Below are 14,045 nucleotides of genomic sequence, written 5' to 3'. Positions count from 1 at the left end.
ATGTAATCTGCCTGGAATTAGTGGTTTTTCTTCTCCCACAGTCTGTGTGAAAGAAATAAGAAAGTGCAGCTCTCTTTCCCAGACACCTGTGAGCACTACTGGAGCAGCAGCGCCCTCCGTTGATGACAGATGAGAAGAAAAAGCTTACAGCACCTGGTATTCCCAGGCGGTCTCCCATCCAAGTACTAACCAGGCCCGACCCTGCTTAGCTTCCGAGATCAGACGAGATCGGGCGTGTTCAGGGTGGTATGGCCGTAAGCGAGAGAAGAGGCAGCAAACAGCCTATTTAAAGATGCGCGCGGGCTCCTCCTATTCGTCGCTATCTAACAGGTGAAGATCCCACTGTCATCCACTGCCATTCAGTGTGGAAAAGACACACGTCACATATCACGGATGGCGTCATACTATCAGCCATATGTAATCTGTCTCCTATATTATTCCTCATCATCCCTATACAATGCCTTGAAATACTTCTTATCACTGCTATATTTACTCTATCCCTATGTGTTGGCATTAGAATTATTTGTGCACAATGCTCCATTCAATGTTTTGTGCAAAATATGTAATCTGCCTGGAATTAGTGGTTTTTCTTCTCCCACAGTGTGTGTGAAAGAAATAAGAAAGTGCAGCTCTCTTTCCCGCCTGTGAGCACTACTGGAGCAGCAGCGCCCTCCGTTGATGACAGATGAGAAGAAAAAGCTTACAGCACCTGGTATTCCCAGGCGGTCTCCCATCCAAGTACTAACCAGGCTCGACCCTGCTTAGCTTCCGAGATCAGACGAGATCGGGCGTGTTCAGGGTGGTATGGCCGTAAGCGAGAGAAGAGGCAGCAAACAGCCTATTTAAAGATGCGCGCGGGCTCCTCCTATTCGTCGCTGTCTTATGAATCAAGATCCCACTTTCATCCACTGCCATTCAGTGTGGAAAAGACACACGTCAAATATCACGGATGGCGTCATACTATCAGCCATATGTAATCTGCCTTCTATATTATTCCTCATCATCCCTATACAATGCATTGAAATACTCGTTATCTCTGCTATATTTACTCTATCCCTATGTGTTGGCATTATGATTATTTGTGCACAATACTCCATTCATTTTATTGTACAAAAAACAGCATCTTATATCCTTTGTGATCTGTAATGAACCGGATAAATATGTGTTTTTCATCCCTTAGTGGTTAGTAAATGTCAGTTCATAGATGTGCTTTGCTTTTCACCTTTAACTCCTGTTTAGCTGCTGATGACAGATGAGAAGAAAAAGCTTACAGCACCTGGTATTCCCAGGCGGTCTCCCATCCAAGTACTAACCAGGCCCGACCCTGCTTAGCTTCCGAGATCAGACGAGATCGGGCGTGTTCAGGGTGGTATGGCCGTAAGCGAGAGAAGAGGCAGCAAACAGCCTATTTAAAGATGCGCGCGGGCTCCTCCTATTCGTCGCTGTCTTATGAATCAAGATCCCACTGTCATCCACTGCCATTCAGTGTGGAAAAGACACACGTCACATATCACGGATGGCGTCATACTATCAGCCATATGTAATCTGTCTCCTATATTATTCCTCATCATCCCTATACAATGCCTTGAAATACTTCTTATCTCTGCTATATTTACTCTATCCCTATGTGTTGGCATTAGAATTATTTGTGCACAATGCTCCATTCAATGTTTTGTGCAAAATATGTAATCTGCCTCGAATTAATCCTTTCTCTTCTCCCACAATCTGTGTGAAAGAAATAAGAAAGTGCAGCTCTCTTTCCCAGACACCTGTGAGCACTACTGGAGCAGCAGCGCCCTCCGTTGATGACAGATGAGAAGAAAAAGCTTACAGCACCTGGTATTCCCAGGCGGTCTCCCATCCAAGTACTAACCAGGCCCGACCCTGCTTAGCTTCCGAGATCAGACGAGATCGGGCGTGTTCAGGGTGGTATGGCCGTAAGCGAGAGAATAGGCAGCAAACAGCCTATTTAAAGATGCGCGCGGGCTCCTCCTATTCGTCGCTGTCTAACAGGTGAAGATCCCACTGTCATCCACTGCCATTCAGTGTGGAAAAGACACACGTCAAATATCACGGATGGCGTCATACTATCAGCCATATGTAATCTGTCTCCTATATTATTCCTCATCATCCCTATACAATGCCTTGAAATACTTCTTATCTCTGCTATATTTACTCTATCCCTATGTGTTGGCATTAGAATTATTTGTGCACAATACTCCATTCATTTTATTGTACAAAAAACAGCATCTTATATCCTTTGTGATGTGTAATGAACCGGATAAATATGTGTTTTTCATCCCTTAGTGGTTAGTAAATGTCAGTTCATAGATGTGCTTTGCTTTTCACCTTTAACTCCTGTTTAGCTGCTGATGACAGATGAGAAGAAAAAGCTTACAGCACCTGGTATTCCCAGGCGGTCTCCCATCCAAGTACTAACCAGGCCCGACCCTGCTTAGCTTCCGAGATCAGACGAGATCGGGCGTGTTCAGGGTGGTATGGCCGTAAGCGAGAGAAGAGGCAGCAAACAGCCTATTTAAAGATGCGCGCGGGCTCCTCCTATTCGTCGCTATCTAACAGGTGAAGATCCCACTGTCATCCACTGCCATTCAGTGTGGAAAAGACACACGTCACATATCACGGATGGCGTCATACTATCAGCCATATGTAATCTGTCTCCTATATTATTCCTCATCATCCCTATACAATGCCTTGAAATACTTCTTATCACTGCTATATTTACTCTATCCCTATGTGTTGGCATTAGAATTATTTGTGCACAATGCTCCATTCAATGTTTTGTGCAAAATATGTAATCTGCCTGGAATTAGTGGTTTTTCTTCTCCCACAGTGTGTGTGAAAGAAATAAGAAAGTGCAGCTCTCTTTCCCGCCTGTGAGCACTACTGGAGCAGCAGCGCCCTCCGTTGATGACAGATGAGAAGAAAAAGCTTACAGCACCTGGTATTCCCAGGCGGTCTCCCATCCAAGTACTAACCAGGCCCGACCCTGCTTAGCTTCCGAGATCAGACGAGATCGGGCGTGTTCAGGGTGGTATGGCCGTAAGCGAGAGAAGAGGCAGCAAACAGCCTATTTAAAGATGCGCGCGGGCTCCTCCTATTCGTCGCTGTCTTATGAATCAAGATCCCACTGTCATCCACTGCCATTCAGTGTGGAAAAGACACACGTCACATATCACGGATGGCGTCATACTATCAGCCATATGTAATCTGTCTCCTATATTATTCCTCATCATCCCTATACAATGCCTTGAAATACTTCTTATCTCTGCTATATTTACTCTATCCCTATGTGTTGGCATTAGAATTATTTGTGCACAATGCTCCATTCAATGTTTTGTGCAAAATATGTAATCTGCCTCGAATTAATCCTTTCTCTTCTCCCACAATCTGTGTGAAAGAAATAAGAAAGTGCAGCTCTCTTTCCCAGACACCTGTGAGCACTACTGGAGCAGCAGCGCCCTCCGTTGATGACAGATGAGAAGAAAAAGCTTACAGCACCTGGTATTCCCAGGCGGTCTCCCATCCAAGTACTAACCAGGCCCGACCCTGCTTAGCTTCCGAGATCAGACGAGATCGGGCGTGTTCAGGGTGGTATGGCCGTAAGCGAGAGAATAGGCAGCAAACAGCCTATTTAAAGATGCGCGCGGGCTCCTCCTATTCGTCGCTGTCTAACAGGTGAAGATCCCACTGTCATCCACTGCCATTCAGTGTGGAAAAGACACACGTCACATATCACGGATGGCGTCATACTATCAGCCATATGTAATCTGTCTCCTATATTATTCCTCATCATCCCTATACAATGCCTTGAAATACTTCTTATCACTGCTATATTTACTCTATCCCTATGTGTTGGCATTAGAATTATTTGTGCACAATGCTCCATTCAATGTTTTGTGCAAAATATGTAATCTGCCTGGAATTAGTGGTTTTTCTTCTCCCACAGTGTGTGTGAAAGAAATAAGAAAGTGCAGCTCTCTTTCCCGCCTGTGAGCACTACTGGAGCAGCAGCGCCCTCCGTTGATGACAGATGAGAAGAAAAAGCTTACAGCACCTGGTATTCCCAGGCGGTCTCCCATCCAAGTACTAACCAGGCCCGACCCTGCTTAGCTTCCGAGATCAGACGAGATCGGGCGTGTTCAGGGTGGTATGGCCGTAAGCGAGAGAAGAGGCAGCAAACAGCCTATTTAAAGATGCGCGCGGGCTCCTCCTATTCGTCGCTATCTAACAGGTGAAGATCCCACTGTCATCCACTGCCATTCAGTGTGGAAAAGACACACGTCACATATCACGGATGGCGTCATACTATCAGCCATATGTAATCTGTCTCCTATATTATTCCTCATCATCCCTATACAATGCCTTGAAATACTTCTTATCACTGCTATATTTACTCTATCCCTATGTGTTGGCATTAGAATTATTTGTGCACAATGCTCCATTCAATGTTTTGTGCAAAATATGTAATCTGCCTGGAATTAGTGGTTTTTCTTCTCCCACAGTGTGTGTGAAAGAAATAAGAAAGTGCAGCTCTCTTTCCCGCCTGTGAGCACTACTGGAGCAGCAGCGCCCTCCGTTGATGACAGATGAGAAGAAAAAGCTTACAGCACCTGGTATTCCCAGGCGGTCTCCCATCCAAGTACTAACCAGGCCCGACCCTGCTTAGCTTCCGAGATCAGACGAGATCGGGCGTGTTCAGGGTGGTATGGCCGTAAGCGAGAGAAGAGGCAGCAAACAGCCTATTTAAAGATGCGCGCAGGCTCCTCCTATTCGTCGCTGTCTTATGAATCAAGATCCCACTGTCATCCACTGCCATTCAGTGTGGAAAAGACACACGTCAAATATCACGGATGGCGTCATACTATCAGCCATATGTAATCTGCCTTCTATATTATTCCTCATCATCCCTATACAATGCATTGAAATACTCGTTATCTCTGCTATATTTACTCTATCCCTATGTGTTGGCATTATGATTATTTGTGCACAATACTCCATTCATTTTATTGTACAAAAAACAGCATCTTATATCCTTTGTGATCTGTAATGAACCGGATAAATATGTGTTTTTCATCCCTTAGTGGTTAGTAAATGTCAGTTCATAGATGTGCTTTGCTTTTCACCTTTAACTCCTGTTTAGCTGCTGATGACAGATGAGAAGAAAAAGCTTACAGCACCTGGTATTCCCAGGCGGTCTCCCATCCAAGTACTAACCAGGCCCGACCCTGCTTAGCTTCCGAGATCAGACGAGATCGGGCGTGTTCAGGGTGGTATGGCCGTAAGCGAGAGAAGAGGCAGCAAACAGCCTATTTAAAGATGCGCGCGGGCTCCTCCTATTCGTCTTATGAATCAAGATCCCACTGTCATCCACTGCCATTCAGTGTGGAAAAGACACACGTCACATATCACGGATGGCGTCATACTATCAGCCATATGTAATCTGTCTCCTATATTATTCCTCATCATCCCTATACAATGCCTTGAAATACTTCTTATCACTGCTATATTTACTCTATCCCTATGTGTTGGCATTAGAATTATTTGTGCACAATGCTCCATTCAATGTTTTGTGCAAAATATGTAATCTGCCTCGAATTAATCCTTTCTCTTCTCCCACAATCTGTGTGAAAGAAATAAGAAAGTGCAGCTCTCTTTCCCAGACACCTGTGAGCACTACTGGAGGAGCAGCGCCCTCCGTTGATGACAGATGAGAAGAAAAAGCTTACAGCACCTGGTATTCCCAGGCGGTCTCCCATCCAAGTACTAACCAGGCCCGACCCTGCTTAGCTTCCGAGATCAGACGAGATCGGGCGTGTTCAGGGTGGTATGGCCGTAAGCGAGAGAAGAGGCAGCAAACAGCCTATTTAAAGATGCGCGCGGGCTCCTCCTATTCGTCGCTATCTAACAGGTGAAGATCCCACTGTCATCCACTGCCATTCAGTGTGGAAAAGACACACGTCACATATCACGGATGGCGTCATACTATCAGCCATATGTAATCTGTCTCCTATATTATTCCTCATCATCCCTATACAATGCCTTGAAATACTTCTTATCACTGCTATATTTACTCTATCCCTATGTGTTGGCATTAGAATTATTTGTGCACAATGCTCCATTCAATGTTTTGTGCAAAATATGTAATCTGCCTGGAATTAGTGGTTTTTCTTCTCCCACAGTGTGTGTGAAAGAAATAAGAAAGTGCAGCTCTCTTTCCCGCCTGTGAGCACTACTGGAGCAGCAGCGCCCTCCGTTGATGACAGATGAGAAGAAAAAGCTTACAGCACCTGGTATTCCCAGGCGGTCTCCCATCCAAGTACTAACCAGGCCCGACCCTGCTTAGCTTCCGAGATCAGACGAGATCGGGCGTGTTCAGGGTGGTATGGCCGTAAGCGAGAGAAGAGGCAGCAAACAGCCTATTTAAAGATGCGCGCGGGCTCCTCCTATTCGTCGCTGTCTTATGAATCAAGATCCCACTGTCATCCACTGCCATTCAGTGTGGAAAAGACACACGTCACATATCACGGATGGCGTCATACTATCAGCCATATGTAATCTGTCTCCTATATTATTCCTCATCATCCCTATACAATGCCTTGAAATACTTCTTATCTCTGCTATATTTACTCTATCCCTATGTGTTGGCATTAGAATTATTTGTGCACAATGCTCCATTCAATGTTTTGTGCAAAATATGTAATCTGCCTCGAATTAATCCTTTCTCTTCTCCCACAATCTGTGTGAAAGAAATAAGAAAGTGCAGCTCTCTTTCCCAGACACCTGTGAGCACTACTGGAGCAGCAGCGCCCTCCGTTGATGACAGATGAGAAGAAAAAGCTTACAGCACCTGGTATTCCCAGGCGGTCTCCCATCCAAGTACTAACCAGGCCCGACCCTGCTTAGCTTCCGAGATCAGACGAGATCGGGCGTGTTCAGGGTGGTATGGCCGTAAGCGAGAGAATAGGCAGCAAACAGCCTATTTAAAGATGCGCGCGGGCTCCTCCTATTCGTCGCTGTCTAACAGGTGAAGATCCCACTGTCATCCACTGCCATTCAGTGTGGAAAAGACACACGTCACATATCACGGATGGCGTCATACTATCAGCCATATGTAATCTGTCTCCTATATTATTCCTCATCATCCCTATACAATGCCTTGAAATACTTCTTATCACTGCTATATTTACTCTATCCCTATGTGTTGGCATTAGAATTATTTGTGCACAATGCTCCATTCAATGTTTTGTGCAAAATATGTAATCTGCCTGGAATTAGTGGTTTTTCTTCTCCCACAGTGTGTGTGAAAGAAATAAGAAAGTGCAGCTCTCTTTCCCAGACACCTGTGAGCACTACTGGAGCAGCAGCGCCCTCCGTTGATGACAGATGAGAAGAAAAAGCTTACAGCACCTGGTATTCCCAGGCGGTCTCCCATCCAAGTACTAACCAGGCCCGACCCTGCTTAGCTTCCGAGATCAGACGAGATCGGGCGTGTTCAGGGTGGTATGGCCGTAAGCGAGAGAATAGGCAGCAAACAGCCTATTTAAAGATGCGCGCGGGCTCCTCCTATTCGTCGCTGTCTAACAGGTGAAGATCCCACTGTCATCCACTGCCATTCAGTGTGGAAAAGACACACGTCAAATATCACGGATGGCGTCATACTATCAGCCATATGTAATCTGTCTCCTATATTATTCCTCATCATCCCTATACAATGCCTTGAAATACTTCTTATCTCTGCTATATTTACTCTATCCCTATGTGTTGGCATTAGAATTATTTGTGCACAATACTCCATTCATTTTATTGTACAAAAAACAGCATCTTATATCCTTTGTGATGTGTAATGAACCGGATAAATATGTGTTTTTCATCCCTTAGTGGTTAGTAAATGTCAGTTCATAGATGTGCTTTGCTTTTCACCTTTAACTCCTGTTTAGCTGCTGATGACAGATGAGAAGAAAAAGCTTACAGCACCTGGTATTCCCAGGCGGTCTCCCATCCAAGTACTAACCAGGCCCGACCCTGCTTAGCTTCCGAGATCAGACGAGATCGGGCGTGTTCAGGGTGGTATGGCCGTAAGCGAGAGAAGAGGCAGCAAACAGCCTATTTAAAGATGCGCGCGGGCTCCTCCTATTCGTCGCTGTCTTATGAATCAAGATCCCACTGTCATCCACTGCCATTCAGTGTGGAAAAGACACACGTCACATATCACGGATGGCGTCATACTATCAGCCATATGTAATCTGTCTCCTATATTATTCCTCATCATCCCTATACAATGCCTTGAAATACTTCTTATCTCTGCTATATTTACTCTATCCCTATGTGTTGGCATTAGAATTATTTGTGCACAATGCTCCATTCAATGTTTTGTGCAAAATATGTAATCTGCCTCGAATTAATCCTTTCTCTTCTCCCACAATCTGTGTGAAAGAAATAAGAAAGTGCAGCTCTCTTTCCCAGACACCTGTGAGCACTACTGGAGCAGCAGCGCCCTCCGTTGATGACAGATGAGAAGAAAAAGCTTACAGCACCTGGTATTCCCAGGCGGTCTCCCATCCAAGTACTAACCAGGCCCGACCCTGCTTAGCTTCCGAGATCAGACGAGATCGGGCGTGTTCAGGGTGGTATGGCCGTAAGCGAGAGAATAGGCAGCAAACAGCCTATTTAAAGATGCGCGCGGGCTCCTCCTATTCGTCGCTGTCTAACAGGTGAAGATCCCACTGTCATCCACTGCCATTCAGTGTGGAAAAGACACACGTCACATATCACGGATGGCGTCATACTATCAGCCATATGTAATCTGTCTCCTATATTATTCCTCATCATCCCTATACAATGCCTTGAAATACTTCTTATCACTGCTATATTTACTCTATCCCTATGTGTTGGCATTAGAATTATTTGTGCACAATGCTCCATTCAATGTTTTGTGCAAAATATGTAATCTGCCTGGAATTAGTGGTTTTTCTTCTCCCACAGTGTGTGTGAAAGAAATAAGAAAGTGCAGCTCTCTTTCCCGCCTGTGAGCACTACTGGAGCAGCAGCGCCCTCCGTTGATGACAGATGAGAAGAAAAAGCTTACAGCACCTGGTATTCCCAGGCGGTCTCCCATCCAAGTACTAACCAGGCCCGACCCTGCTTAGCTTCCGAGATCAGACGAGATCGGGCGTGTTCAGGGTGGTATGGCCGTAAGCGAGAGAAGAGGCAGCAAACAGCCTATTTAAAGATGCGCGCGGGCTCCTCCTATTCGTCTTATGAATCAAGATCCCACTGTCATCCACTGCCATTCAGTGTGGAAAAGACACACGTCACATATCACGGATGGCGTCATACTATCAGCCATATGTAATCTGTCTCCTATATTATTCCTCATCATCCCTATACAATGCCTTGAAATACTTCTTATCACTGCTATATTTACTCTATCCCTATGTGTTGGCATTAGAATTATTTGTGCACAATGCTCCATTCAATGTTTTGTGCAAAATATGTAATCTGCCTCGAATTAATCCTTTCTCTTCTCCCACAATCTGTGTGAAAGAAATAAGAAAGTGCAGCTCTCTTTCCCAGACACCTGTGAGCACTACTGGAGGAGCAGCGCCCTCCGTTGATGACAGATGAGAAGAAAAAGCTTACAGCACCTGGTATTCCCAGGCGGTCTCCCATCCAAGTACTAACCAGGCCCGACCCTGCTTAGCTTCCGAGATCAGACGAGATCGGGCGTGTTCAGGGTGGTATGGCCGTAAGCGAGAGAAGAGGCAGCAAACAGCCTATTTAAAGATGCGCGCGGGCTCCTCCTATTCGTCGCTATCTAACAGGTGAAGATCCCACTGTCATCCACTGCCATTCAGTGTGGAAAAGACACACGTCACATATCACGGATGGCGTCATACTATCAGCCATATGTAATCTGTCTCCTATATTATTCCTCATCATCCCTATACAATGCCTTGAAATACTTCTTATCACTGCTATATTTACTCTATCCCTATGTGTTGGCATTAGAATTATTTGTGCACAATGCTCCATTCAATGTTTTGTGCAAAATATGTAATCTGCCTGGAATTAGTGGTTTTTCTTCTCCCACAGTGTGTGTGAAAGAAATAAGAAAGTGCAGCTCTCTTTCCCGCCTGTGAGCACTACTGGAGCAGCAGCGCCCTCCGTTGATGACAGATGAGAAGAAAAAGCTTACAGCACCTGGTATTCCCAGGCGGTCTCCCATCCAAGTACTAACCAGGCCCGACCCTGCTTAGCTTCCGAGATCAGACGAGATCGGGCGTGTTCAGGGTGGTATGGCCGTAAGCGAGAGAAGAGGCAGCAAACAGCCTATTTAAAGATGCGCGCGGGCTCCTCCTATTCGTCGCTGTCTTATGAATCAAGATCCCACTGTCATCCACTGCCATTCAGTGTGGAAAAGACACACGTCACATATCACGGATGGCGTCATACTATCAGCCATATGTAATCTGTCTCCTATATTATTCCTCATCATCCCTATACAATGCCTTGAAATACTTCTTATCTCTGCTATATTTACTCTATCCCTATGTGTTGGCATTAGAATTATTTGTGCACAATGCTCCATTCAATGTTTTGTGCAAAATATGTAATCTGCCTCGAATTAATCCTTTCTCTTCTCCCACAATCTGTGTGAAAGAAATAAGAAAGTGCAGCTCTCTTTCCCAGACACCTGTGAGCACTACTGGAGCAGCAGCGCCCTCCGTTGATGACAGATGAGAAGAAAAAGCTTACAGCACCTGGTATTCCCAGGCGGTCTCCCATCCAAGTACTAACCAGGCCCGACCCTGCTTAGCTTCCGAGATCAGACGAGATCGGGCGTGTTCAGGGTGGTATGGCCGTAAGCGAGAGAATAGGCAGCAAACAGCCTATTTAAAGATGCGCGCGGGCTCCTCCTATTCGTCGCTGTCTAACAGGTGAAGATCCCACTGTCATCCACTGCCATTCAGTGTGGAAAAGACACACGTCACATATCACGGATGGCGTCATACTATCAGCCATATGTAATCTGTCTCCTATATTATTCCTCATCATCCCTATACAATGCCTTGAAATACTTCTTATCACTGCTATATTTACTCTATCCCTATGTGTTGGCATTAGAATTATTTGTGCACAATGCTCCATTCAATGTTTTGTGCAAAATATGTAATCTGCCTGGAATTAGTGGTTTTTCTTCTCCCACAGTGTGTGTGAAAGAAATAAGAAAGTGCAGCTCTCTTTCCCAGACACCTGTGAGCACTACTGGAGCAGCAGCGCCCTCCGTTGATGACAGATGAGAAGAAAAAGCTTACAGCACCTGGTATTCCCAGGCGGTCTCCCATCCAAGTACTAACCAGGCCCGACCCTGCTTAGCTTCCGAGATCAGACGAGATCGGGCGTGTTCAGGGTGGTATGGCCGTAAGCGAGAGAATAGGCAGCAAACAGCCTATTTAAAGATGCGCGCGGGCTCCTCCTATTCGTCGCTGTCTAACAGGTGAAGATCCCACTGTCATCCACTGCCATTCAGTGTGGAAAAGACACACGTCAAATATCACGGATGGCGTCATACTATCAGCCATATGTAATCTGTCTCCTATATTATTCCTCATCATCCCTATACAATGCCTTGAAATACTTCTTATCTCTGCTATATTTACTCTATCCCTATGTGTTGGCATTAGAATTATTTGTGCACAATACTCCATTCATTTTATTGTACAAAAAACAGCATCTTATATCCTTTGTGATGTGTAATGAACCGGATAAATATGTGTTTTTCATCCCTTAGTGGTTAGTAAATGTCAGTTCATAGATGTGCTTTGCTTTTCACCTTTAACTCCTGTTTAGCTGCTGATGACAGATGAGAAGAAAAAGCTTACAGCACCTGGTATTCCCAGGCGGTCTCCCATCCAAGTACTAACCAGGCCCGACCCTGCTTAGCTTCCGAGATCAGACGAGATCGGGCGTGTTCAGGGTGGTATGGCCGTAAGCGAGAGAAGAGGCAGCAAACAGCCTATTTAAAGATGCGCGCGGGCTCCTCCTATTCGTCGCTGTCTTATGAATCAAGATCCCACTGTCATCCACTGCCATTCAGTGTGGAAAAGACACACGTCACATATCACGGATGGCGTCATACTATCAGCCATATGTAATCTGTCTCCTATATTATTCCTCATCATCCCTATACAATGCCTTGAAATACTTCTTATCTCTGCTATATTTACTCTATCCCTATGTGTTGGCATTAGAATTATTTGTGCACAATGCTCCATTCAATGTTTTGTGCAAAATATGTAATCTGCCTCGAATTAATCCTTTCTCTTCTCCCACAATCTGTGTGAAAGAAATAAGAAAGTGCAGCTCTCTTTCCCAGACACCTGTGAGCACTACTGGAGCAGCAGCGCCCTCCGTTGATGACAGATGAGAAGAAAAAGCTTACAGCACCTGGTATTCCCAGGCGGTCTCCCATCCAAGTACTAACCAGGCCCGACCCTGCTTAGCTTCCGAGATCAGACGAGATCGGGCGTGTTCAGGGTGGTATGGCCGTAAGCGAGAGAATAGGCAGCAAACAGCCTATTTAAAGATGCGCGCGGGCTCCTCCTATTCGTCGCTGTCTAACAGGTGAAGATCCCACTGTCATCCACTGCCATTCAGTGTGGAAAAGACACACGTCACATATCACGGATGGCGTCATACTATCAGCCATATGTAATCTGTCTCCTATATTATTCCTCATCATCCCTATACAATGCCTTGAAATACTTCTTATCACTGCTATATTTACTCTATCCCTATGTGTTGGCATTAGAATTATTTGTGCACAATGCTCCATTCAATGTTTTGTGCAAAATATGTAATCTGCCTGGAATTAGTGGTTTTTCTTCTCCCACAGTGTGTGTGAAAGAAATAAGAAAGTGCAGCTCTCTTTCCCGCCTGTGAGCACTACTGGAGCAGCAGCGCCCTCCGTTGATGACAGATGAGAAGAAAAAGCTTACAGCACCTGGTATTCCCAGGCGGTCTCCCATCCAAGTACTAACCAGGCCCGACCCTGCTTAGCTTCCGAGATCAGACGAGATCGGGCGTGTTCAGGGTGGTATGGCCGTAAGCGAGAGAAGAGGCAGCAAACAGCCTATTTAAAGATGCGCGCGGGCTCCTCCTATTCGTCGCTGTCTTATGAATCAAGATCCCACTTTCATCCACTGCCATTCAGTGTGGAAAAGACACACGTCAAATATCACGGATGGCGTCATACTATCAGCCATATGTAATCTGCCTTCTATATTATTCCTCATCATCCCTATACAATGCATTGAAATACTCGTTATCTCTGCTATATTTACTCTATCCCTATGTGTTGGCATTATGATTATTTGTGCACAATACTCCATTCATTTTATTGTACAAAAAACAGCATCTTATATCCTTTGTGATCTGTAATGAACCGGATAAATATGTGTTTTTCATCCCTTAGTGGTTAGTAAATGTCAGTTCATAGATGTGCTTTGCTTTTCACCTTTAACTCCTGTTTAGCTGCTGATGACAGATGAGAAGAAAAAGCTTACAGCACCTGGTATTCCCAGGCGGTCTCCCATCCAAGTACTAACCAGGCCCGACCCTGCTTAGCTTCCGAGATCAGACGAGATCGGGCGTGTTCAGGGTGGTATGGCCGTAAGCGAGAGAAGAGGCAGCAAACAGCCTATTTAAAGATGCGCGCGGGCTCCTCCTATTCGTCGCTGTCTTATGAATCAAGATCCCACTGTCATCCACTGCCATTCAGTGTGGAAAAGACACACGTCACATATCACGGATGGCGTCATACTATCAGCCATATGTAATCTGTCTCCTATATTATTCCTCATCATCCCTATACAATGCCTTGAAATACTTCTTATCACTGCTATATTTACTCTATCCCTATGTGTTGGCATTAGAATTATTTGTGCACAATGCTCCATTCAATGTTTTGTGCAAAATATGTAATCTGCCTCGAATTAATCCTTTCTCTTCTCCCACAATCTGTG

General features: G+C 45.3%; 25 non-coding genes across 25 annotated transcripts; all 25 read right to left on the bottom strand.

The window, feature by feature from the left end:
• Positions 1-141: 141 nt before the first annotated feature.
• On the bottom strand, positions 142-260 carry LOC121907687. The gene has a single exon (XR_006098934.1). It is a non-coding gene; the product is annotated as a 5S ribosomal RNA (ribosomal RNA).
• A 437-nt stretch (positions 261-697) lies between these two features.
• On the bottom strand, positions 698-816 carry LOC121907851. The gene has a single exon (XR_006099093.1). It is a non-coding gene; the product is annotated as a 5S ribosomal RNA (ribosomal RNA).
• A 448-nt stretch (positions 817-1,264) lies between these two features.
• Positions 1,265-1,383, bottom strand: LOC121907686. The gene has a single exon (XR_006098933.1). It is a non-coding gene; the product is annotated as a 5S ribosomal RNA (ribosomal RNA).
• Positions 1,384-1,824: 441 nt separating this feature from the next.
• LOC121907685 lies at positions 1,825-1,943 on the bottom strand. Its single transcript, XR_006098932.1, has one exon. It is a non-coding gene; the product is annotated as a 5S ribosomal RNA (ribosomal RNA).
• A 448-nt stretch (positions 1,944-2,391) lies between these two features.
• On the bottom strand, positions 2,392-2,510 carry LOC121907684. The gene has a single exon (XR_006098931.1). It is a non-coding gene; the product is annotated as a 5S ribosomal RNA (ribosomal RNA).
• Positions 2,511-2,947: 437 nt separating this feature from the next.
• Positions 2,948-3,066, bottom strand: LOC121907891. The gene has a single exon (XR_006099131.1). It is a non-coding gene; the product is annotated as a 5S ribosomal RNA (ribosomal RNA).
• A 441-nt stretch (positions 3,067-3,507) lies between these two features.
• On the bottom strand, positions 3,508-3,626 carry LOC121907890. Its single transcript, XR_006099130.1, has one exon. It is a non-coding gene; the product is annotated as a 5S ribosomal RNA (ribosomal RNA).
• Positions 3,627-4,063: 437 nt separating this feature from the next.
• Positions 4,064-4,182, bottom strand: LOC121907889. The gene has a single exon (XR_006099129.1). It is a non-coding gene; the product is annotated as a 5S ribosomal RNA (ribosomal RNA).
• Positions 4,183-4,619: 437 nt separating this feature from the next.
• On the bottom strand, positions 4,620-4,738 carry LOC121907888. The gene has a single exon (XR_006099128.1). It is a non-coding gene; the product is annotated as a 5S ribosomal RNA (ribosomal RNA).
• Positions 4,739-5,186: 448 nt separating this feature from the next.
• On the bottom strand, positions 5,187-5,305 carry LOC121907887. Its single transcript, XR_006099127.1, has one exon. It is a non-coding gene; the product is annotated as a 5S ribosomal RNA (ribosomal RNA).
• A 435-nt stretch (positions 5,306-5,740) lies between these two features.
• LOC121907885 lies at positions 5,741-5,859 on the bottom strand. Its single transcript, XR_006099125.1, has one exon. It is a non-coding gene; the product is annotated as a 5S ribosomal RNA (ribosomal RNA).
• Positions 5,860-6,296: 437 nt separating this feature from the next.
• Positions 6,297-6,415, bottom strand: LOC121907884. Its single transcript, XR_006099124.1, has one exon. It is a non-coding gene; the product is annotated as a 5S ribosomal RNA (ribosomal RNA).
• A 441-nt stretch (positions 6,416-6,856) lies between these two features.
• On the bottom strand, positions 6,857-6,975 carry LOC121907883. Its single transcript, XR_006099123.1, has one exon. It is a non-coding gene; the product is annotated as a 5S ribosomal RNA (ribosomal RNA).
• Positions 6,976-7,416: 441 nt separating this feature from the next.
• LOC121907882 lies at positions 7,417-7,535 on the bottom strand. Its single transcript, XR_006099122.1, has one exon. It is a non-coding gene; the product is annotated as a 5S ribosomal RNA (ribosomal RNA).
• A 448-nt stretch (positions 7,536-7,983) lies between these two features.
• LOC121907881 lies at positions 7,984-8,102 on the bottom strand. Its single transcript, XR_006099121.1, has one exon. It is a non-coding gene; the product is annotated as a 5S ribosomal RNA (ribosomal RNA).
• Positions 8,103-8,543: 441 nt separating this feature from the next.
• LOC121907880 lies at positions 8,544-8,662 on the bottom strand. The gene has a single exon (XR_006099120.1). It is a non-coding gene; the product is annotated as a 5S ribosomal RNA (ribosomal RNA).
• A 437-nt stretch (positions 8,663-9,099) lies between these two features.
• LOC121907879 lies at positions 9,100-9,218 on the bottom strand. The gene has a single exon (XR_006099119.1). It is a non-coding gene; the product is annotated as a 5S ribosomal RNA (ribosomal RNA).
• A 435-nt stretch (positions 9,219-9,653) lies between these two features.
• LOC121907878 lies at positions 9,654-9,772 on the bottom strand. Its single transcript, XR_006099118.1, has one exon. It is a non-coding gene; the product is annotated as a 5S ribosomal RNA (ribosomal RNA).
• Positions 9,773-10,209: 437 nt separating this feature from the next.
• Positions 10,210-10,328, bottom strand: LOC121907877. The gene has a single exon (XR_006099117.1). It is a non-coding gene; the product is annotated as a 5S ribosomal RNA (ribosomal RNA).
• Positions 10,329-10,769: 441 nt separating this feature from the next.
• On the bottom strand, positions 10,770-10,888 carry LOC121907876. The gene has a single exon (XR_006099116.1). It is a non-coding gene; the product is annotated as a 5S ribosomal RNA (ribosomal RNA).
• A 441-nt stretch (positions 10,889-11,329) lies between these two features.
• LOC121907874 lies at positions 11,330-11,448 on the bottom strand. Its single transcript, XR_006099114.1, has one exon. It is a non-coding gene; the product is annotated as a 5S ribosomal RNA (ribosomal RNA).
• A 448-nt stretch (positions 11,449-11,896) lies between these two features.
• Positions 11,897-12,015, bottom strand: LOC121907873. The gene has a single exon (XR_006099113.1). It is a non-coding gene; the product is annotated as a 5S ribosomal RNA (ribosomal RNA).
• A 441-nt stretch (positions 12,016-12,456) lies between these two features.
• On the bottom strand, positions 12,457-12,575 carry LOC121907872. Its single transcript, XR_006099112.1, has one exon. It is a non-coding gene; the product is annotated as a 5S ribosomal RNA (ribosomal RNA).
• Positions 12,576-13,012: 437 nt separating this feature from the next.
• On the bottom strand, positions 13,013-13,131 carry LOC121907871. Its single transcript, XR_006099111.1, has one exon. It is a non-coding gene; the product is annotated as a 5S ribosomal RNA (ribosomal RNA).
• Positions 13,132-13,579: 448 nt separating this feature from the next.
• LOC121907870 lies at positions 13,580-13,698 on the bottom strand. Its single transcript, XR_006099110.1, has one exon. It is a non-coding gene; the product is annotated as a 5S ribosomal RNA (ribosomal RNA).
• Between the last annotated feature and the right edge of the window lie 347 nt (positions 13,699-14,045).

The sequence above is a fragment of the Thunnus maccoyii genome, chromosome 11 (assembly GCF_910596095.1).
Source record: "Thunnus maccoyii chromosome 11, fThuMac1.1, whole genome shotgun sequence".
NCBI lineage: Eukaryota > Metazoa > Chordata > Actinopteri > Scombriformes > Scombridae > Thunnus > Thunnus maccoyii.
This window is presented reverse-complemented; position numbering and strand designations above follow the sequence as displayed.